Source organism: Heptranchias perlo, chromosome 20 (assembly GCF_035084215.1).
Source record: "Heptranchias perlo isolate sHepPer1 chromosome 20, sHepPer1.hap1, whole genome shotgun sequence".
NCBI classification, from domain to species: domain Eukaryota; kingdom Metazoa; phylum Chordata; class Chondrichthyes; order Hexanchiformes; family Hexanchidae; genus Heptranchias; species Heptranchias perlo.
In genome coordinates, this window is record NC_090344.1 from 25,337,635 (window position 1) to 25,362,209 (window position 24,575).

The following is a 24,575-nucleotide window of genomic DNA, read 5'->3' on the forward strand; positions in this document are numbered from 1 at the left end:
TAGATCAACATTTCCTGACAACACCAAGATAGGGAGCATTAAGAACTGTGAAGAGGAATGTTAGCAACTTAAGTGTGATATAGGAACATTAGGAACAGGAGTAGGCCATTCAGCCCCTCAAGCCTGTTCCACCATTCAGTGAGATGGGTGTCAGTGAGTATGGGGTTGGTTTGTATCAGACAGGTTAAGATTAATGTCAGTGACTGTGGTGATTTTTTCAGAATGGAGGTGATTGGTGTCAGTGACTGGGTTCAGGAACAGGAATTCGCCATTTAGCCCCTGAAGCCAACTCCACCATTCAATTGGATCAGGACTAATCTGTACCACAACTCCATTTACTCGCCTTTGTTCCATATCCCTTGCAACCCTCAAACAACACAAATCTATCAATCTCAATTTTGAAAGTTTCAATCGAGCCCCAGCATCCACAGCCTTTTGGGGAAATGAGTTTGTAATTTCCACTTTGTTTTGCTCTTAAATGACCTAGCTCTAATTTTAAGATTATCAAGAAGGTGGCAGATGGAGTACAATGTGGGGAAATTTGGAAATTATTCACTTTGGTGGGAAGAATAGAAAAGCAGAATATTTTCTAAAAGCTAATATGCAGGTACAGCAAACAATTAGGAAAGCAAATAGTATGTTGGCCTTTATTGTAAGTGCATTGAGGAATAAGAGTAAGGAAGTCTTGCTGCAATTGTATAGGGCTTTGGTGAGACCACACCTGGAGTACTGTGTACAGTTTTGGTCTCCGTACCTGAGGAAGGATATATTTGATTCGAGGGGGTGCAACAAAGGTTCACTGGATTGATTCCTGGGATGAGAGGGTTGTTGTATGAGGAGAGATTGAGTAGAATTGCCCTATATTCTCTGGAGTTTGGAAGAATGAGAGGTGATCTGATTGAAACGTCTAAAATTCTTAGAGGGCTTGACAGGGTCGATGCTGAGAGGCTGTTTCCCCTGGCTGGAAATTCTAGAACTCGGGGGCATAGTCTCAGGATAAGGGATCAGCCAATTAGGACTGAGATGAGGAAAGATTTCTTCACTCAGACGGTGATGAAACTTTGGAATTCTCTACCTCAGAGGGCTGTGGATGCTCAGTCGTTGAGTATATTCAAGAATGAGATGGAGAGATTTTTGGACATCGAGGGAATCAAGGAATCGGGCAGGAAAGTGGAGTTAAGGTAGAAGATCAGCCATGCACTGACTGTTTGGCAGAGCAGGCTCGAGGGGCCGTATGGCCCACTCCTGCTCCTATTTCTTATGCCCTCTTGTTCTGGATTCCTCCTCCAGAAGAAATCATTTCTCTGTATCTACCTTATTGAATCCCTTTATTATTTTAAACACCTCGATGTGATCACATCTCAATGTTCTGAATTCAATGGAATAAAAACCAAGTTTCGGCAACCCGTCCTCATAATTTAATCCTTTTAACCCCGGCATCATCCTGGTGAATCTGCACTGTATCTTTTCCACGGCCGATTGATCTCTCTCTCGGTTTGGTGCCCAGTTCTCCAGATGGGGTCTGACCAAGGTTCTTTACAACTGAAACATCACTTCTGTATTCCAACCCCACTCAAGATAAAGGTCAACATTAAATTAGACTTGTTGATTATTGTCAAGATTTGTAAGGTATTTGCAAAGGATTCGAGGGGATCTTAGAGTTGGGATTTTTCTTTATTCTGTCCACTCGAGGAGTTTGATAACAGACTTACTCCTTTGAATTTACTGCTGGATTATTGAGCCGTGATGTGTTTACTTGTTTGTATTTTGTTAAATACATTTGCTGAGTGTATTTAAATTGAAGACGAGATTTCCAGGCCTGATGCTCTATTCACACATCGAAGGTGAGAGAGATGCTGTGGGACACACGATAAGTCCAGTAGCTGAAAGTGATTCACAGACTGGGTTTTGTGTTTAGTGATCCCGGGTACATTACCGATACCTTCCCTGGATCCCAAGGCTGAGAGAGGCACTCGGGAAGGACCGGGGAATTGGGACTTGGCCATGAGAGTAATTGAAGATATGAGAACTGAAATAATCTGAAGTGAGAAAGGAAAAAATGCAGAATAATCGGTCGTTAGGACATCAATTAGTCTCTTATCTTGATTTCAGCAAGTAATTGAACCATTCTGTTTGAAACAAAGTTGATTTATTTGACATAGATCCAGAATATTGAATTTCAGCCCAGTTATAGTGGTTATTAACATCAGCAGAACCACATCCAAACTTCCAGAATGAAGTTCTGCTGCTGAAACCCTCATCCGTGCCTTTGTTTATCTCTAGATTCGACCATTCCAATGCTTTGCTGTCCCGGCCTTCCACTTTACACCCTCCGTAAATTTGAACCCACAATCTCCAGATCAATAATCAGTCACATTATTCATTGTGTCACTGGCCCAGGCTGTGGAGAACACGGAGCAGCTCACATTCCCACAGCGCTGCGGTATGAGCAGGTACCGAGTCAGCCTCAGTCATGAGCACTGGAATCTACGAGTCCGCTGATTGGAGCAAAGTATTTAATATATTCAAGGAGCTGCAACCCAAGGCAAGATTTCTCTGCTGGTCGTGGAGCAGCTTGGAGGCAAGTGCGAGGCGGGAACTGTGAAGGACGATTTACAAACAGCAAACGAGGAATTAGCTCAACTGGCAGAGCGCTCACTTGGCATGTGAGAAGTAGCGGGATCGTTGATTATATTCTCCACTCACCGTTTGTCTTGATGCAATTATACAGAAAGAAGTGTTGTCAGCGAGTCCATAGCCCATGTACTTCCGAAACTTTACTGTGTGTTTGAGTACAGAGAGGTCAAGGGGCAGAACATCTTTTGATGGGCTGCAGTCAGCAAAAGTTCTTGATTTTGCTCTGCAGCAAAGATGGAAAGATGAGGTGAGAGATGGAAAAAAAGCTTCGTAATCCCTGATGCCTTCTCTGAAGTTTGAATTCAGGACCCTCAGATTATGACACTGATGCACTGCTTGCTGCACTAAGAAGGCACTTACCAGGTCTGGAGCCAGGCAGCACCACCAAGTTGGACAGTTTGCAAGGTATTGAAAGCAATAAAATAATGTACAGTTTGCAAAAAAATTCCCAAACCAAGTAGGAATCGAACCTCTTGTTTTCTAATCCATAATCATATGCGTTATCCATTGCACCACTCTTCACAATTATAGTGAGGAAGTAGCATTGTGAGGCAGTGAGCATGGCAGAGGTACTAAATAAATACTTTCCATCTGTCTTCACCAAGGAAGAAGATGCTGCCAGAATGTCAGTAAAGGAAGATGTAGTTGAGATACTGGATTGGCTAAAAATTCATAAAGAGGAGGTACTTGAAAGGCTGGCTGGACTTAAAGTAGAAACGTCACCTGGTCCGGATGGGATGCATCCTCGGTTCGTGAGGGAAGTAACGGTGGAAATTGCAGAGGTACTGGCCATAATCTTCCAAACATCCATGGATAAGGGGGTGATGCCAGATGACTGGAGAATTGCAAATGTTACACCCTTGTTCAAGAAAGGGTGAAAGATAAAACCCAGCATCGACAGACCAGTCAGTTTAACCTCGGTAGTGGGGAAAGTTCCAGCAACGATAATCCGCGAGAGAATTAGCAGTCACTTGGACAAGGATTAGAGAAAGCCAGCACGGATTTGTTAAAGGTAAATCGTGTTTAATTAAATTGATACAGTTTTTTGATGAGGTAACAGAGAGTAGATGAGGGCAATGCAGCTAATGTGGTGTGTATGGACTTCCAAAAGGCGTCAGATAAAGTGCCTCACAATGGGTTTGTCATCAAGATTGAAGTCCATGGAATAAAAGGGGGCAGTAGCAGCATGGATACAGAATTGGCTGAATAACAGGAAACAGAGGGTAGTGGTGAACGGTTGTTTTTCGGAATGGAGGGAGGTATACAGTGTTGTTCCCCTGGGTTCGGTGCTGGGACCACTGTTTTTCTTGATATACATTAATGACTTGGACTTGGGTATACAGGGCACAATTTCCAAATTCTTGCGACCAAAATGCTCCAATTCACTGTCATCTGCATTAAAATTCATTGGCCAATTATACACCCATTTTGCAAGTTTATGAATGTATTTTGTGTTTGATCGCAATCTTCATCAATATTATCTAAACTCCACCCCACCCGCCAATCTGGTGTCATCTGTAAATTTTGAAATTGTACTTCTGATTCAGATTCCAAATCGTTTATGTGAATTGTGAACAGTGGTCCCAGAACCAATCCTTGTGGAACATCACTTTCTACCTTATACAGTGTGTGTCGCTACAATTAACCCCTGCTATCTGTTTTAGAGCAGTAGTCAAGAGAAACTTCTTTACATAGGGAGTTGTCAGTCTGTGGAATTCACTTCCACGGTTAGTGTTTGGGTCACACAGTTCTGTAATGACAAGTGGTCCTCATGTTTTTATCCAAGACAGGCCTCAGGCCAGTCATTTACTCCAAATGTTGGTGCAATAGTTCAAGCTAAGAGGCGCCAGGTATCAGGAGCAGCAGTAGCAGTAAACAACATCTTAATGTATGGAAGTAACAATAGAGTTCATTTTCATCTATTTCCAGTTTAATAACTTGTGCTGAATGTGGTCCAGGCCAAGTGTCATGATATCAGGTCAGGTTCACCATAGGAAATGAGTTTGACACCCCTGAGATAGACAATGTGAACCGGATTACCCTCATCCACTAACCCAGCAACTTCTTCAAAAAACTCAAGCAAGTTTGTGAGACACCATTTTCTTTCCCAGAAGCCGTGTTGAGTATCTCTAATGGCCCCTTCTCTTTCCCCGTGATCATAAACAGCATCTCTTAGGATCCCTTCAAGCATCTTCCCTCAGATCGAGGTCACACTGATGGGCCTGTCTTTCCCTGGCTCTGATTTGTCCCCTTTAATGAAAATGGGAACTACGTGAGCTACCTTCCAATCTCAGGGAACAATCCCTGACTCTATTGAGCTGTTGAAGATACAGGCAAGGGGCTCATAGAGCACCCGTCCCATCTCTTTAAACACCCGGGGGTGGATATCATCTGGACCTGGAGCAGAAACTATTTGGAGATTTCGTATTTTATCCAAGATGACATCCCTTTCTATTTTAATATTTATGATGTTATTGTTGACAGCACATCCCACAGCTGGAATCTGAGCATCATCCAAAGGAGTGTAGGCTGATGAGAAATAGTCATTTAACAGCTCTGCCATAGCCTGGGAATCTGTCCTGAACTGTCTCTCAGTGGCCCTAAACCATCTTTAATGGTCTTCTGAATCCTGACGTAGCTGGAAAGACGTTTGCTATTATTCCTACAATTGGGCACCATCTTCTTTTCAAAGATCTCTTAGATTCTCTAATGGCTGCTTGTGTCTCCCTCGATTGTGGGTGATATTTGTCCCAATTTTCCTGTAAACTGAATTCATCCTGATCCGATCTGGGTTAAATGTAAGACAGTTCAGGGAGTCAGGAATCATTCACCCAGAGACCCACACTGACAGGTAAAACCCCAGATGGTTCCTTAGCAAGGATTCCTCTGGTACCTCAGCATATATTTGTCAACTATCTTACAGTCCACTCCTGGAGGCCCCACTCCCTGAGCCCGCAACCTTCAGCAGGGTCAGTGGTGGAGTTCCGCAGTGGGAGTGATCCCAGAGTAACTGTCGGGATCGCCCCCACCCTGTGGATGGTCAGGGTCGTGTATTTTTAGTGATCCTGGTGTCTAACACGCACACATCAATAAAACCATGAATTCTGGAAACACACTGCAGGTCCTTCTTTATCTGGAGATCGAATGACTGTTGTATAATTGTACCAGCAGTTAACAGGCTCCTGTGAACTCCTCCCTCTGCTATTTTAATACAGACTTCAAATCATTTATTTTTAACGGGTTTATTTTAAATGAGTTAACGCCTGCCTTAAATGGTAGACTCAGGACTGTCACACAAACAGGTGAAATCTCCATAGAATAATTACCACAGTCATTTTTGGACTGGACGCCGCAGTGACTTTGCTGTCAGAGAAGGGAGACGAGAAAGACCAAAGTGCCGTTTGCCCCTCTCAGTGTGGCCCTGAAGGACTGTGTCCAGGCTGAAGTTCTGTTCCCACCGGACGATCCTCCCCCCAGATTGTCCTTTCTGAGCTCCAGTCAGGTGATGCTAAACACTCAGGTGGGAAAGACCAAAATCTACAACAAGGGTTTAAAATAAAGCTGATTTATTTAACAGATATCCAGAATATCAAACTCCAGCCCAGTTATAGGGGTTATTAACATCAGCAGAAACAAACCCCAAATGTCAGAATGAACATGGGTCAGTCCTGGATGGGATTAACAGCAGAATCCAACCCCTGCAGTCATATGTGAACTCGCTGGTGTCTCAGCACGTGTGATGACTGAGTGAATCCCTTCCCACACACGGAGCAGGTGAACAGTCTCTCCCCAATGGGCGTGAGTTGATGTGTCAGCAGTTCATTTCTGCTTTTAAAGCTCTTCTCACAGTCAGTGAATTAAAAGGTCACTCAATAGTGTGAACAAGTTGATGTCTCAGAAGGTGGGATGAATTAGTGAATCCCTTCCCACACACAGAGCAGGTGAACTGTCTCTCCCCAGTGTGAGTGTGTTGGTGTTTCAGCAGATCATTTGTGCTTTTAAAACACTTCTCACAGTCAGAACATGAGGGTGAGTACGTTGATGTGTCAGAAGGTGGGATGACCGAGTGAATCTCTTCTTACACACGGAGCAGGTGAACGGCCTCTCCCCAGTGTGAGTGCGTTGGTGTCTCAGCAGTTCGTTTCTGCTTTTAAACCTCTTTTCACAGTCAGAACATTTAAAAGGTCTCTCCCCAGTGTGAACTCGCTGGTGTGTCAGCAGGGTGGATGACCAAGTGAATCTCTTCCCACACACGGAGCAGGTGAACGGTCTCTCCCCAGTGTGAGTGCGTTGGTGTCTCCACAGTTCGTTTCTGCTTTTAAAGCTTTTCTCACAGTCAGGACATTTAAAAGGTCTCTCATCAGTGTGAACCCGCTGGTGTGACAGAAGGTGAGATGACCGAGTAAATCTCTTCTTACACACGAAGCAGATGAACGGCCTCTCCCCAGTGTGAGTGCGTTGGTGTGTTAGCAGATTAATTTTGCTTTTAAACCTCTTCCCACAGTCAGAACATTTAAAAGGTGTCTTATCAGTGTGAACTCGCTGGTATGACAGAAGGTGGGATGATCGAGTGAATCTCTTCTTACGCACGGAGCAAGTGAACGGCCTCTCCCCAGTGTGAACTCGCTGGTGTGACAGAAGGTGGGATGACCGAGTGAATCTCTTCTTATGCTGAGAGCGGGTGAACGGCCTCTCCCCAGTGTGAGTGAGTTGATGTCTCAGCAGTTCGTTTCTGATTTTAAATCTCTTCCCACAGTCAGAACATTTGAAAGGTCTCTCATCAGAGTGAAATCGCTGGTGCATCAGCAGTTCGGATGAAATAGTGAATCCCTTCCCGCACACAGAGCAGGTGAACGGTCTCTCCCCAGTGTGAGTGCGCTGGTGTGTCCACAGTTCGTTTCTGCTTTTAAAGCTTTTCCCACAGTCAGAACATTTAAAAGGTCTTTCATTGGAGTGAACTCGCTGGTGTGACAGAAGGTGAGATGACCGAGTGAATCTCTTCTTATGCTGAGAGCGGGTGATCGGTTTCAACCCAGTGTGAGTGCGTTGGTGTGTCAGCAGATTCCTTTTGCTTTTAAACCTCTTCTCACAGTCAGAACATTCAAAAGGTCTCTCATCAGAGTGAACTCGTTGGTGTGTCAGCAGTTCAGATGAATCAGTGAATCCCTTCCCGCACACAGAGGAGGTGAACGGCCTCTCCCCAGTGTGAGTGCGTTGGTGTTTCAGCAGATTACTTTTGCTTTTAAATCTCTTCTCACAGTCAGAACATTTAAAAGGTCTCTCATCAGAGTGAACTCGCTGGTGTGACAGAAGGCTGGATGACCGAGTAAATCTCTTCTTACACACGGAGCAGGTGAACGGCCTCTCCCCAGTGTGACCTCGCTGGTGTGTCAGAAGGTTGGATGACTGAGTGAATCTCTTCCCACACACAAAGCAGCAGTACGGCCTCTCCCCAGTGTGAACTCGTTGGTGTGTCAGCATATCGTTTCTGCTTTTAAATCTCTTCTCACAGTCGGAGCATTTAAAAGGTCTCTCAACAGAGTGAACTCGCTGGTGTGTCAGCAGGGTGGATGACCGATCGAATCCCTTCCCACACAGAGAGCAGGTAAACGACCTCTCCCCAGTGTGAGTGCGTTGGTGTTTCAGAAGGTGGGATGACTGAGTGAATCTCTTCTGACACACAGAGCAGGTGAATGGCCTCTCCCCAGTGTGAGTGCGCTGGTGTACCAGCAGATCATTTGTCCTTTTAAAGCTCTTCCTACAGTTAGAACATTTAAAAGGTCTCTCATCAGAGTGAACTCGCTGGTGTATCAGCAGGGAGGATGAATCAGTGAATCTCTTCCCACACACAGAGCAGGTGAACGGCCTCTCCCCAGTGTGAGTACGTTGGTGTGTCCGCAGATTACTTTTGCTTTTAAACCACTTCCCACAGTCAGAACATTTAAAAGGTCTCTTACCAGAGTGAACTCGCTGGTGTATCAGCAGGGAGGATGAATCAGTGAATCTCTTCCCACACACGGAACAGGTGAACGGCCTCTCCCCAGTGTGAAATCGCTGGTGTATCAGGAGGCCGTATGACTGAACGAATCCCTTCCCACACGTGGAGCAGGTGAACGGCCTCTCCCCAGTGTGACTGCGTCGATGAGTTTCCAGCTCTGAAGGGTAATTGAATCCCTTCCCACAGTCCCCACATTCCCATGGTTTCTCCGTGGTCCGGGTGTCCTTGTGTCTCTCCAGGTTGGACGATCAGTTGAAGCCTCGTCCACACACAGAACACGTGTACGGTTTCTCCCCGCTGTGAATGGTGTGATGTTTTTTCAGGCTGTTTCACTGGTTAAAACTCTTTCCACAGTCAGTGCACTGGAACACTCTCACTCGGGTGTTTGAAATCTTCTCCCACAGACAGAACAAACAAACATTTCTCCTTCTATATTCAAAGGCCGATGATATTCAGGTCCTGATGAATCGAGTGACTCTGTCAGATCTTGACATGATCTTTGGTTTGAGTTTCCTGTCTGCAAATCCTCCCATTCCAATACCCTGCAAAAAGATTTTACAAAAGTCATCACTGTAAATACACGATCGAAATTCAGAACACACAATTCTAGTTTCTACGGAACATTCTTTCATCTCTTGTTCCCCAAAGCTGTAAATCCCCGTCCCACACACTCTCCCTCCTCCCTGTGCTGAAATCCAAACCCATCCCATCATCTTTCAGTGGCCCTAAACCATGAGTTAATGTGAGAGAGTGAATGTGAGAGAGTGAGAAAGTGAATGTGAGAGTGCGTTAGAGAGTGAATGTGAGTACAGCAGTGGGCTCGGTGTGGAGAATGAAGTGGGGCAGGTGGAGCATGTTTCAGTGGGGCAGCAGTGATCATAATCTCATTAGGTTTAGAATAGTTACGGAAAAGGACAGGGGACAGTCAAATGTGAAAATATTTAACTGGAGGAGGGCGAATTCCAGTGAATTAAAAAGGGAACTTGTCCAGATGGATTGGAATCAAAAATCCAGGCAGAACAGTAATTGAACAATGGGAGGCCTTGAAGGAGGAGTGGGTTCGGGTACAGAGCAGACAGCCCACGGGGGAGAAAGGAAGGGCATTCAAAGCTAGAGCTCCCTGGATGACTAAAGAGATAGAGATTAAAATGAAACAGAAAAAGGAGGCTTATGACGAATGTGAGGTTCATAATACAGTCGTGAACCAGGCTGAACAAAGAAAGTACAGAGGAGATCTAAAAAAGGGAATAAGAGGTGCAAAGAGAGAGTATGAGAATAGATTGGTGGTTAACATAAAATGGAATCCAAAAGTCTTTTCTAAACATACAAACAGTAAAAGGGGTGTCAAAGGAAGGGTGGGGTCGATTTGGGACAAAAAAGGAGATCTTCTTGTGGAGGCAGAGGGCATGGCTGAGGCACTAAATGAATACTTTACATCCGTCTTCACCAGAGAAGAGGATTCTGCCATTGTACAGTAAAGGAGGAGGTAGCAGTGATATTGGAGACAATAAAAATAGATAAAGAGGAGGTACTTAAAAGATTGGCAGTGCTCAAAGTAAAAAAGATTTTCGGTCCAGATGTGATGCCTCCGAGATTACTGAGGGAAGTAAGGGTGTAGATAGCGGAGGCTCTGACCACAATCTTCCAATCCTCCTTGGATATGGGAGTGATGTTTGAGGACTGGAGGATTGCAAGTGTTACACCCCTGTTCAAGAATATGGGAGAGGGATAAACCCGGCAATTACAGGCCAGTCAGCCCAACGTCGGTGGTGGGAAACTTCTGGAGACCAGAATCCGGGACAAAATTAATTCTCACTTGGAACAACGTGAGTTAATAAATGACAGTCAATATAGATTTGTTAAAAGTAAAATCACGTCTGACTAATTTGATTGAGTTCTTCAATGAAATAACGGAGAGGGTTGATGAGGGTAGTGCACTCGATGTTGTGTCCATGGACATTTAAAAGGCGTTTGGTAAAGTACCACCGAATGGACCTGTTGGTAAAATTGAAGCCCATGGCAGCATGGATACAAAATTGGCGGAGAGACAGAATGCAGAGAGCAGTGGGGAACAATTGTTTCACAGACTGGAAGGAAGTATACAGTGGTGTTCCGCAGGGGTTGGTGTCAGGACCATGCCTCTTTTTGATATATATTAATGACCGAGACGTGTAACTAGTGGGGTGCTGCAAGGATCAGTGCTTGGGCCTCAGCTATTTACAATATATATCATTGACTTCGATGATGGGACCGAGTGTAAAGTATCCAAGTTTGCTGATGATATAAAGCTCGATGGGAAAGTAAGCTGTGAGGAGGACACAAAGAGTCTGCAAAGGGATATAGACAGGTTAAGTGAGTGGGCAAGAAGGTGGCAGATAGAGTATAATGTGGGGAAATGTGAGGTTATTCACTTTGGTAGGAAGAATAGAAAAACAGAATTTTTTTTAAATGGTGAGAAATGATTAAATGTTGGTGTTCAGAGCGATTTGGGTGTCCTCGTACAAGAAACACCGAAAGATAACATGCAGGTACAGCAAGCAATTCGGAAGGCAACTGGAATGTTGGAATTTATTGCAAGGGGGTTGGAGTCGAAGAATAAGGAAGTCTTGTTGCAATTGTACAGGGCTTTGGTGAGACCACACCTGGAGTACTGTGTACAGTTGTGCTCTCCTTATCTAAGGAAGGATATACTTGCCTTGGAGCCGGTGCAGCAAAGGTTCACTAGATTGATTCCTGGGATTAGAGGGTTGTCCTATGAGGAGAGATTGAGTAAAATGGGCTAATTCATTCTCTCTGGAGTTTGGAAGAATGAGACGTGATTTCATTGAAACTTCTCAGATTCGGAGAGGGCTTGAGAGGGTAGATACTGAGAGGATGTTTCCCCTGGCTGGACAGTGTCGAACTAGGGGCATAGTCTCAGGATAAGGGGTCGGCCATTTAGGACTGAGAAGAGGAGGAATTTCTTCACTCAGAGGGTTGTAAATCTTTGGAATTCTCTACCTCAGAGGGCTGTGGATGCACAGTCGTTGAGTATTTGCAAGGCTGAGATCGATAGATTTTTGGACTCGAAGGGAATCAAGGGATATGGGGATCGGGCAGTAAAGTGGAGTTGAGGTCGAAGATCAGCCTTGATCTTATTGAATGGCAGAGCAGGCTCAAGGGGGCGTACGGCCTACTCCTGCTCCTATTTCTTATGTTCTTATGAACCGTCATGTTTTCTTCCTCATTTACAGACTCTCCCTGACATTCAACATTTCTCCTTCATTTACAAACAATTCCTGACCAATCACCATTTCTCCTTCATTTGCAGATGCTTCCTGACCGATCACCAGTTCCTCTTCATTTGCAGACTCCCTGACCTTCACCATTTCTCTTTCATTTACAGATGCTCCCTGACCGATCCACATTTCTCCATCATTTACAGACGATGCCTGACTGATCACCATTTCTCCTTCATTTACCGACGTGCCCTAACTGATCTCCATTTATCTCTCATTTACAGACGCTCCCTGACCGATCACCATTTCTCCTTCATTTCGAGACGCTCCCTGACCGATCACCATTTCTCCTTCATCCACAGACACTCCCCCACCGATCACCATTTCTCCTTCATCTACAGACGCTCCCTGACTGGTCACCACTTCTCCTTCATTTACAGACGCTCCCTGACCGATCTCCATTGTTCCTTCATTTCCAGACGCTCCCTGACCGATCACAATTTCTCCTTCATTTCCAGACGCTCCCTGACCTATGACCATTTCTCCTTCATTTACAGACGCTCCCTGACCGTTCACCATTTCTCCTTCATTTACAGACGCTCCCTGACCGATCACCATTTCTCCTTCATTTCCAGACGCTCCCTGACCGATCACCATTTCTCCTTCATTTCCAGACGCTCCCTGACCTATCACCATTTCTCCTTCATTTACAGATGCTCCCTGACCAATCACCATTTCTCCTTCATTTACAGATGCTCCCTGACCAATCACCAGTTCTCCTTCATTTACAGACGCTCCCTGACCAATCACCATTTCTCCTTCATTTACAGACGCTCCCTGACCAATCACCATTTCTCCTTCATTTACAGACGCTCCCTGACCGATCACCATTTCTCCTTCATTTACAGACGCTCCCTGATTCGATGAGTCACGAGGTTTGACGCTGACTCTGCGCATGCTCGGAGGCCGCGGGCCGTTTGTTGAGTTTCGGGTCTGATCTAAACCGGAGCCCCCGGAGTGTAGAGAGAGAGAGGAGAATGTTCACTGTTTGATATTCGGGCCCGGGGCCGCACTCGGGGTTTGTGAAGCCCCCGCCCCCTCCCCCGGGGTTTATTAACCCGCTCCCCCCGCCCATCTCTCACCTGTTGCGGACACGATCTCGGCCTCACTCCCCGCCCGCCGCGCATGCTCAGCTCACACTGCCCGGGTGATTGACGGGAGCTCCGGACCAATAGGAAGAGCGGAGAGGGACTGGAGGACCGAGCGGGCGGTTGGTCCTCCAACCAATGGGAGTGTGTGAGGGGCGGGACTTGCGGCACCGAGTGGGCGGGGCTGAGCCCGGATCTCCCTCATTGGCTGAAACTCTGCCTCATTTTGAAAGCTGATTGGTGTGAAACTCTTGGGGAAAACTGGCCCTTTGTGTTGTGGAGAAAAACCGATGGAACCGAGTGGGTGGAGCAAAGATTTCAACATTGGGAATGAAATGGATTAATTCAGGACAGACAGCAGGGATTATTGGAGGGAATAACACAGTGTGGGGATAAAATGCAATGGAGGTTGTGAAGATGGATTGTTAAAAAGTGTTTGAGAAGATGCCGGACAGGAGGCTTGTTGATCAGATTCAAGCTCCAGATCCCTTTCAACCCTCACACAACACAAACCCATCAATCTCAATATTGAACATTTCAATCGAGCCCCAGCATCCACAGCCTTTCGGGGAAGTGAGTTTATGATTTCCACCACCATTTGTGTGAAAAATTACTATCTTATTTTGCTCATAAATGACCTAACTCTAATGTTAAGATTATCAAGAAGTTGGCAGATGGAGTATCATGTGGGGAAATGTGAAATGATTCACTTTGGTGGGAAGAATAGAAAAGCAGAATATTTTTTTAAAAGGTGAGAGACTAAGAAATGCTGTTGTTCAGAGGGTTTTGGGTGTCCTTGTACACGGATCACAGGAAGTTAATACGCAGGTACAGCAAACAATTTGGAAAGCAAATGGTATGTTGGCCTTTATTGCAAGTGGGTTGGAGTATAAGAGTAAGGAAGTCTTGCTGCAATTATATGGGGCTTTGGTGAGACCACACCTGGAGTACTGTGTACAGTTTTGGTCTCCTTACCGGAGGAAGGATATACTTGCCTTCGAGGGGGTGCCACAAAGGTTCACTGGATTGATTCCTGGGATGAGATGGTTGTTGTGTGAGGAGAGATTGAACAGAATGGCCCTATAATCTCTGGAATTTAGAAGAATGAGAGGTGATCTCATTGACACGTCTAAAATTCTTAGAGGGCTTGACAGGGTAGATGCTGAGAGGCTGTTTCCCCTGGCTGGAGAGTCTAGAACTAGGAGGCATAGTTTCAGGATAAGGGATCTGCCATTTAGGACAGAGATAAGGAAAAATTTCTTCACTCAGAAGGTGGTGAATTTTTGGAATTCTCTACCCCAGAGGGCTGTGGACGCTCAGACGTTGAATATATACAAGAATGAGATCGAGAGATTTTTGGACACAGGACTCAAGGAATCAGGCAGGAAAGTGGAGTTAAGGTAGAAGATCAGCCATGTACTTACTGAAAGGCAGAGCAGGCTCGAGGGGCCGTATGGCCCACTCATGCTCCTATTTCTTATGCCCTCTTGTTCAGGATTCCCCCTCCAGATTAAATCATTTCTCTGTATCTACCTTATTGAATCCCTTTATTATTTTAAACATCTCGATGAGATCACATCTCAATGTTTTAAACTCATTGGAATAAAAACCAAGTTTATGCAACCCGTCCTCATAATTTAATCCTTTTAACCCCGGCGTCATTCTGGTGAATCTGCACTGTATCTTTCCCAAGGCCGATTTATCTCTCCTTAGGTTCGGTGCCCTGTTCTCCAGATGGGGTCTGACCAAGGTTCTTTACAACTGAAGCATCACTTCTGTATTCCAACCCCACTAAAGATAAAGATCAACATTAAATTCGACTTGTTGATTATTGTCAAGATTTGAAAGGTATTTGCAAAGGATTCGAGGGGATCTTAGAGTTGGGATTTTTCTTTATTCTGTCCACTCAAGGAGTTTGATAACAGACTTACTCCTTTGAATTTAGTGCTGGATTATTGGGCCGTGATGTGTTTACTTGTTTGTATTTTGTTAAATACATTTGCAGAGTGGATTTAAATTGAAGACGAGATTTCCAGGCCTGATGCTCTATTCACACATCGAAGGTGAGAGAGATGCTGTGGGACACACGATAAGTCCAGGAGCTGAAAGTGATTCACAGACTGGGTTTTGTGTTTAGTGATCCCGGGTACATTACCGATACCTTCCCTGGATCCCAAGGCTGGGAGAGGCACTCGGGAAGGACCGGGGAACTGGGACTTGGCCATGAGAGTAATTGAAGGTATGAGAACTGAATTAATCTACAGTGAGAAAGGAGAAAAGGCATAATAATCGGTAATTAGGACATCAATTAGTCTCTTACCTTGAATTCATCAAGTAATTGACCCATTCTGTTTGAAATAAAGTTGATTTATTTGACATAGATCCAGAATATTGAATTTCAGCCCAGTTATAGCGGTTATTAACATCAGCAGAAACAAATCTCAACTGCCAGATTGATGTTCTGCTGCTGAAACCCTCATCCGTGCCTTTGTTTATCTCTAGACTCGACTATTCCAATGCTCTCCAGGCCCGGCCTTCCACTTTACACCCTCCGTAAACTTGAACCCACAATATCCAGATCAATAATCAGTCACATTATTCATTGTGTCACTGGCCCAGGCTGTGGAGAACACGGAGCAGCTCACACTCCCACAGCGCTGCGGTATGAGCAGGTACCGAGTCAGCCTCAGTCATGAGCACTGGAATCCACGAGTCCGGTTGTGTCAAAGGTGCACGGTGAACAATCACCAAAGTGAAACATTTTTGCTGCTTCCCATTGATATCTCAGCTGGCAGAGTGACAAGACTGTGGTGGAAAATAAGATAAAGTCATCCTTACGTCATTTGTTCAATTCCTGCTCGAAGGAGTGCGCGTGATTTTGCAATAAGCAGCAATTAGTTCAAGGTCGCTCTCTTAACTTTACAGGCAACTTACAGATTAACATGTTGACATGAAGGCACAGGACGCCTCTTTTCCTTTCTCAAGCCGCAAAACTTTTTGTGTCTGCCCAAACAAGGCTGTTTTGCCTCTGTTCACCAGCAGGGAGTGCTTTTGAGCAGCAATACTTCAAAACACTCAGCTCTCGCTTTCAGGTGAAAGAAGTCTTCGATCAGCACTGGAGTCCATGAGTCTGAACATGTCAACAGGCGCACGGTGAACAATCACCAAAGACAATTTTTTGTATCACTTCCCTTGGATAGCTCAGCTGGTAGAGCGGAGGACTGTAGTGAATTAAACAATTGAAGTAATCCTTAGGTCGCTGGTTCAATTCCGGCTCGAAGGAGTGAGTGTGCTTTTGGAATAAGCAGCAATTACCTCAAGGTCGCTCTCTGAACTTTAACGGCAGTTTCCAGATTAACATGTTGCCACTGAGTCACAGGACACCACTTTTCCTTTCTCAAACCTTAAAGCTTTCTGTTTCTGCCCGAGCACGGCTGTTTCACTCGAGCATTTCCCTCTGCTCACCAGCAGGGAGTGCCTTTGAGCAGCAACACTTCAAATCGCCCTCAATTTCAGGCAAAAAGATCTTCGATCAGTCAGTCAGACAGGGCTGACGCTGCTCCCTCAAGCTCGGGCGGCCGTTGCTTTCCGGTGACCTCGTCTTCCTTCCGAAGGCTCGGGCTCTTCTCAGCATCATTCATGATTACTGTGGCTTCCCGTTCTGCTGTTCCTCACTTGCTGATGCTCGATACCGCCGATTGGAGCAAAGTATTTAATATATTCAAGGAGCGGCAACCCAAATCAAGATTTCTCTGCTGGTCGTGGAGCAGCTTGGAGGCGAGTGCGAGGCGGGAACTGTGAAGGGCGATTTACAAACAGCAAATGAGGAATTAGCTCAACTGGTGGAGCGCTCACTTGGCATGTGAGAAGTAGCGGGATCGTTGATTATATTCTCCACTCGCCGTTTGTCTTGGGACAATTATACAGAAACAAGAGTGTTGTCAGTGATTCCATAGCCCATGAACTTCCTAAACTTCACTGTGTGTTTGGGTACAGAGAGGTCAAGGGGCAGCAAATCTTTTGATGTGCTGCAGTAAGCAAAAGTTCTTGATTTTGCTTTGCAGCAAAGATGGAAAGATGAGGTGAGAGATGGAAAAAAAAGCATCGTAATCCTTGATGCCTTCTCTGAAGATTGAATTCAGGACTTTCAGATTATGGCACTGAACCACTGCTTGCTGCACTGAGAAGGCACTTACCAGGTATGGAGCCAGGCAGCACCACCAAGTGGAACAGCTTGCAAGGTATTGAAAGCCATAAAATAATGCAGTTTGCATTAAAAAAACTCCCAAGCCAAGTAGGAATCGAACATATCGTCTGCTGAGCCATAGTCAGATGCGTTATCCATTGCACCACTAACCCCAGTTATAGTGAGGAAGTGGCAGTGGGAGACAGTGGGCATGGCTGAGGTACTAAATAAATACTTTGCATCTGTCTTTGCCAAGGAAGAAAATGCTGCCAGAATGTCAGTAAAGGAAGATGTAGTTAAGATACTGGATTGGCTAGAAATTCATAAAGAGGAGGTACTTGAAAGGCTGGCTGGACTTAAAGTAGAAACGTCACCTGGTCCGGATGGGATGTATCCTCGGTTAGTGAGGGAAGTAACGGTGGAAATTGCAGAGGTACTGGCCATAATCTTCCAAACATCCTTAGATATGGGGGTGATGCCAGAGGACTGGGGAATTGCAAATGTTACACCATTGTTCAAGAAAGGGTGAAAGATAAAACCCAGCATCGACAGACCAGTCAATTTAACCTCGGTAGTGGGGAAAGTTCCAGCAACGATAACCCGGGCACAATTAGCAGCCACTTGGACAAGGATTAGGGAAAGCCAGCACGGATTTGTTAAAGGCAAATCGTGTTTAACTAACTTGATACAGTTTTTTGATAAGGTAACAGAGAGAGTCGATGAGGACAATTCGGTTGATGTGGTGTGTATGGACTTCCAAAAGGCGTTTGATATAATGCCGCATAATAGGCTTGTCATCAAGATTGAAGCCCATGGAATAAAAGGGACAGTAGCAGCATTGATACAGAATTGGCTGAATAACATGAAGCAGAGAGTCGTGGTGAATGACTGATTTTCGGAATGGAGGGAGGTGTACAGTGGTGTTCCCCAGGGGTCGGTGCTGGGACCACTGCTTTTCTTGATATATATTACTGACTTGGACTTGGGTATAGAATCATAGAATCATAGAATCATAGAAGTTACAACATGGAAACAGGCCCTTCGGCCCAACATGTCCATGTCGCCCAGTTTATACCACTAAGCTAGTCCCAATTGCCTGCACTTGGCCCATATCCCTCTATACCCATCTTACCCATGTAACTGTCCAAATGCTTTTTAAAAGACAAAATTGTACCCGCCTCTACTACTGCCTCTGGCAGCTCGTTCCAGACACTCTTTGAGTGAAAAAATTGCCCCTCTGGACCCTTTTGTATCTCTCCCCTCTCACCTTAAATCTGTACCCCCTCGTTATAGACTCCCCTACCTTTGGGAAAAGATTTTGACTATCTACCTTATCGATGCCCCTCATTATTTTATAGACTTCTATAAGATCACCCCTTAACCTCCTACTCTCCAGGGAAAAAAGTCCTAGTCTGTCTAACCTCTCCCTGTAAGTCAAACCATCAAGTCCCGGTAGCATCCTAGTAAATCTTTTCTGCACTCTTTCTAGTTTAATAATATCCTTTCTATAATAGGGTGACCAGAACTGTACACAGTACTCCAAGTGTGGCCTCACCAATGCCCTGTACAACTTCAACAAGACATCCCAACTCCTGCATTCAATGATCTGACCAATGAAACCAAGCATGCTGAATGCCTTCTTCACCACCCTATCCACCTGTGACTCCACTTTCAAGGAGCTAAACAGGGCACAATTTCCAAATTCTTGCCCCCAAAATGCTCCACTCCACTGTCATCTGCATTAAACACCCATTTTGCAAGTTTATTAATGTATTATGTATTTGGTCGCAATCTTCATCAATATTATCTAAACTCCACCCCACCTGCCAATCTGGTGTCATCTGTGAATTTTGAAATTGTACTTCCGATTCCCGAGTCCAAATCGTTTATGTGAATTGTGAACAGTGGTCCCAGAACCAATCCTTGTGGAACATCACTTTCCACCTTACACAGTGTGAGTCGCTACAATTAACCCCTGCTATCTGTTTTAGAGCAGTATTCAAGAGAAACTTCTTTACATAGGGAGTAGGCAGTCTGTGGAATTCACTTCCACGGTTAGTGTTTGGGGCACACAGTTCTGTAATGACAAGTGGTCCTCATGTTTTTATCCAAGACAGGCCTCAGCCCAGTCATTTACTCCAAATGTTGGTGCAATAGTTCAAGCTAAGAGGCGCCAGGTATCGGGAGCAGCAGTAGCAGTAAACAACATCTAAATGTACGTAAGTAACAATATAGTTCATCTTCATCTATTTCCAGTTTAATAACTTTTGCTGAATGTGGCCCAGGCCAAGTGTCAGGATATCGGATCAGGTTCACCAAAGGAAATGAGTTTGACACCCCTGAGATAGACAATGTGAACCGGATTACCCTCATCCACTGACCCAGCAACTTCTTCAAAAAACTCAAGCAAGTTTGTGAGACACGACCTTCTTTCCCAGAAGCCGTGTTGAGTATCTCTAATGGCCCCTTCTCTTTCCCCGTGATGATAAACAGCATCTCTTAGGATCCCTTCAAGCATCTTCCCTCTGATCGAGGTCACACTGATGGGCTTGTCCTACCCCGGCTCTGATTTGTCCCCTTTAATGAAAATGGGAACTACGTGAGCTACCTTCCAATCTCAGGGGACAATCCCTGACTCTATTGAGCTGTTGAAGATACAGGCAAGGGGCTCACAGAGCACCCGTCCCATCTCTTTAAACACCCAGGGGTGGATATCATCTGGACCTGGAGCACAATGCATTTTGAGAGTTCATATTTTATCCAAAGTGACATCCCTTTCTATTTTAATATTTATGATGTTATTGTTGACAGCACATCCCACAGCTGGAATCTGAGCATCATCCACAGGAGTGGAGGCTGATGAGAAATAGTCATTTAACAGCTCTGCCATAGCCCGGGAATCTGTCCTGAACTGTCTTTGAGTGGCCCTAAACCATCTTTAATGAACATAAGAACATAAGAACATAAGAAATTGGAGCAGGAGTAGGCCAATCGGCCACTTGAGCCTGCTCCGCCATTCAATAAGATCATGGCTGATCTGATCCCAACCACAAATCTAAAGAACACAAGAAGTCGGAGCAGGACCCGACCACATAGCCCCTGGGCCCTCTCCGCCACCCACAGGGCATTGACCGATCCGAACTCAGCTTCATGTCCAATTTCCTGCCCGCTCCCCATAACCCCTAATTCCCTTTACTTCTAGGAAACTGTCTATTTCTGTTTTAAATTTATCTAATGATGTAGCTACCACAGCTTCCTGGGGCAGCAAATTCCACAGACCTACCACCCTCTGAGTGAAGAAGTTTCTCCTCATCTCAGTTTTGAAAGAGCAGCCCCTTATTCTAAGATTATGCCCCCTAGTTCTAGTTTCACCCATCTTTGGGAACATCCTTACTGCATCCACCCGATCAAGACCCCTCACAATCTTATATGTTTCAATAAGATTGCCTCTCATTCTTCTGAACTCCAATGAGTAGAGTCCCAATCTACTCAACCTCTCCTCATATGTCCGCCCCCTCATCCCCGGGTAACAAATGTCAGAAATGGTCTTCTGACTCCTGATGTAGCTGGAAAGACATTTGCTATTATTCCCACAATTGTGCACCATCTTCTTTTCCAAAGATCTCTGAGCTTCTCCAATGGCTGCTTTTGTCTCCCTCGATTGTGGGTGATATTTGTCCCAATTCTCCTGTAAACTGAATTCATCCTGATCCGATCTGGGTTAAATGTAAGACAGTTCGGGGACTCAGGAATCATTCACCGCTAGACCCACACTGAGAGGTAAAATCCCAGACGGTTCCTTAGTAAGGATTCCTCTGGTACCTCAGCATATATTTGTCAGGATACTGAAACCCAGCTTTCTCACAGTCCACTCCTGGAGGCCCCACTCCCTGAGCCTGCAACCTTCAGCAGGGTCAGTGGTGGAGTTCCGCAGTGGGAGTGATCCCAGAGTAACTGTCGGGATCGCCCCCACCCTGTGGATGGTCCGGGTCGTGTATTTTTAGTGATCCTGGTGTCTAACACGCACACATCAATAAAACCATGAATTCTGGAAACACACTGCAGGTCCTTCTTTATCTGGAGATCGAATGACTGTTGTATAATTGTACCAGCAGTTAACAGGCTCCTGTGAACTCCTCCCTCTGCTATTTTAATGCAGACTTTAACTCATTTATTTTTAACGGGTTTATTTTAAATGAGTTAACGCCTGCCTTAAATGGTAGACTCAGGACTGTCACTCAAACAGGTCAAATCTTCATAGAATAATTACCACAGTCATTTTCAGACTGGATGTCTCACGGCCACTTTACTGTCAGTGAAGAGAGACGAGAAAGACCAAAGTGCCGTTTGTCCCTCTCAGTGTGGCCCTGAAGGACTGTGTCCAGGCTGAAGTTCTGTTCCCACCGGACGATCCTCCCCCCAGATTGTCCTTTCTGAGCTCCAGTCAGGTGATGCTAAACACTCAGGTGGGAAAGACTAAAATCTACAACAAGGTGTTTAAAACAAATCTGATTTATTTTACAGATATCCAGATTATTAAACTCCAGCCCAGTTATAGGGGTTATTGACATCAGCAGAAACAAACCCCAACTGTCAGAATGAACATGGTTCAGTCCTGGATGGGATTAACAGCAGAATCCGACCCCTGCAGTCATATGTGAACTCGCTGGTGTCTCAGCACGTGTGATGACTGAGTGAATCCCTTCCCACACACGGAGCAGGTGAACAGTCTCTCCCCAATGGGCGTGAGTTGATGTGTCAGCAGTTCATTTCTGCTTTTAAAGCTCTTCTCACAGTCAGTGAATTAACAGGTCACTCAATAGTGTGAACAAGTTGATGTTTCAGAAGGTGGGATGAATTAGTGAATCCCTTCCCACACACGGAGCAGGAGAACAGTCTCTCCCCTGTGTCAGTGCGTCGATGTCTCAGCAGTTCGTTTCTGATTTTAAATCTCTTCCCAAAGTCAGAACATTTAAAGGTCTTTCATCAGTGTGAACTCGCTGGTGTCTCAGCAGGGTGGATGACCGGGTAAATCTCTTCTCACAGAAGGAACAGGTGAACGGCCTCTCCCCAGTGTGAGTGCGTTGGTGTGTCAGCAGATCAATTTTGCTTTTAAATCTCTTCTCACAGTCAGAACATTTAAAAGGTCTCTCATCGGAGTGAACTCGCTGGTGTGACAGAAGGTTGGATGACCGAGTAAATCTCTTCTCACACAAGGAACAGGTGAACGGTCTCTCCCCAGTGTGGGTGCGTTGGTGTCTCACCATTTCGTTTCTGATTTTAAATCTCTTCTCACAGTCAGGACACTTAAAAGGTCTCTCATCAGAGTGAACTCGCTGGTGTGACAGGAGGTGTGATGATTGAGTGAATCTCTTCTTACACACAGAGCAGGTGAATGGCCTCTCCCCAGTGTGAGCTCGCTGGTGTGTCAGCAGAGTGGATGACCGAGTGAATCCCTTCCCACACACAGAGCAGGTGAACGGCCTCTCCCCAGTGTGGGTGCGTTGGTGCATCAACAGGGTGGATGACCGAGTGAATCCCTTCCCACATGCAGTGCAGGTGAACGGCCACTCCCCAGTGTGACTGCGTTGGTGTGACAGCAGATCAATTTTGCTGTTGAATCTCTTCTCACAGTCAGAACATTTAAAAGGTCTCTCCCCAGTGTGAACTCGCTGGTGTGACAGAAGGTGGGATGACTGAGTGAATCTCTTCTCACACAAGGAGCAGGTGAACAGCCTCTCCCCAGTGTGAGTGCGTTGGTGTCTCAATAGTTCAATTCTGATTTTAAATCTCTTCCCACAGTCAGAACATTTAAAAGGTCTCTCATCAGAGTGAACTTGCTGGTGTTGCAGAAGGTGGGATGACTGAGTGAATCTCTTCTTACACACGGAGCAGTTGAAAGGCCTCTCCCCAGTGTGAACTCGCTGGTGTGTCAGCAGGATGGATGACCGAGTGAATCCCTTCCCACACACTGAGCAGGTGAACGGCCTCTCCCCAGTGTGAGTGCATTGGTGTGTCAGCAGATTCCTTTTGCTTTTAAACCTCTTCTCACAGTCAGAACATTTAAAAGGTCTCTCATCAGAGTGAACTCGCTGGTGTGACAGAAGGTGGGATGACTGAGTGAATCTCTTCTTACACACGGAGCAGGTGAACGGGCTCTCCCGAGTGTGAACTCGCTGGTGTGTCAGCAGGGTGGATGAACCAGTGAATCCCTTCCCACACACGGAGCAGGAGAACGGCCTCTCCTCAGTGTGAACTCGCTGGTGTGACAGAAGCTGAGATGACCGAGTGAATCCCTTCCCACACACGGTGCAGGTGAACGGCCTCTCCCCGGTGTGAATGCGTTGGTGTGTCAGCAGGTTACTTTTGCTTTTAAACCTCTTTTCACAATTCGAACACTTAAAAGGTCGCTTATCAGAGTGAAATCGCTGGTGCATCAGGAGGCTGTATGACTGAGTGAATCCCTTGCCACACACGGAGCAGGTGAACGGCCTCTCCCCGGTGTGATTGCGTCGATGAGTTTCCAGCAGTGAAGGGTAATTGAATCCCTTCCCACAGTCCCCACATTTCCACGGTTTCTCCGTGGTCCGGGTGTCCTTGTGTCTCTCCAGGTTGGACGATCAGTTGAAGCCTCGTCCACACACAGAACACGTGTACGGTTTCTCCCCGCTGTGAATGGTGTGATGTTTTTTCAGGCTATGTAACTGGTTAAAGCTCTTTCCACAGTCAGTGCACTGGAACACTCTCACTCGGGTGTGTGTGTCTCGGTGCTTTTCCACTCACACTGATGTTTGAAATCTTCTCCCAGAGACAGAACAGAGAAACATTTCTCCTTCCACATTCAAAGGCCGATGATCTTCAAGTCCTGATGAATCAAATGACTCTGTCAGATCTTGACGTGATCTTTGGTTTGAGTTTCCTGTCTGCAAATCCTCCCCTTCTAATACCCTGTAAAAGGAGTTTATAAAAGTTATCACTGTAAGTACAGGATAAAAATTCAGATCAGATAACTCGACGTTCTATGGAACATTCTTTCCTCTCTTATTCCTCAAAGCTGTAAATCCCCGTCCCACACACTCTCCCTCCTCCCTGTGCTGAAATCCAAACACATCGCATCATCTTTGAGTGGCCCTAAACCATGAGTGAAAGGGTGAGAGAGTGAATGTGAGAGAGTGAGTGTGAGAGAGTGAGTGTGAGAGAGTGAATGTGATTACAGCAGTGGGCTCGGTGTGGAGAATGAAGTGGGGCAGGTGGAGCATGTTTCAATGGGGCAGCAGTGATCATAATCTCATTAGGTTTAGAACAGTTATGGAAAAGGACAGGGGACAGTCAAATGTGAAAATTCTTAACTGGAGGAGGGCTAATTTCATGAGTTAAAAAGGGATCTT

At 45.6% G+C, this 24,575-nt stretch overlaps 1 non-coding gene and 1 pseudogene across 1 annotated transcript; one reads left to right on the plus strand and one right to left on the minus strand.

Annotated features, from left to right (window-relative positions):
• Positions 1 to 5,943: 5,943 nt before the first annotated feature.
• On the minus strand, positions 5,944 to 24,086 carry LOC137335664 (zinc finger protein 585A-like; annotated as a pseudogene).
• On the plus strand, positions 16,192 to 16,284 carry trnay-gua (transfer RNA tyrosine (anticodon GUA)). The gene is made up of 2 exons: positions 16,192 to 16,228; positions 16,249 to 16,284. It is a non-coding gene; the product is annotated as a tRNA-Tyr (tRNA).
• Positions 24,087 to 24,575: the final 489 nt, after the last annotated feature.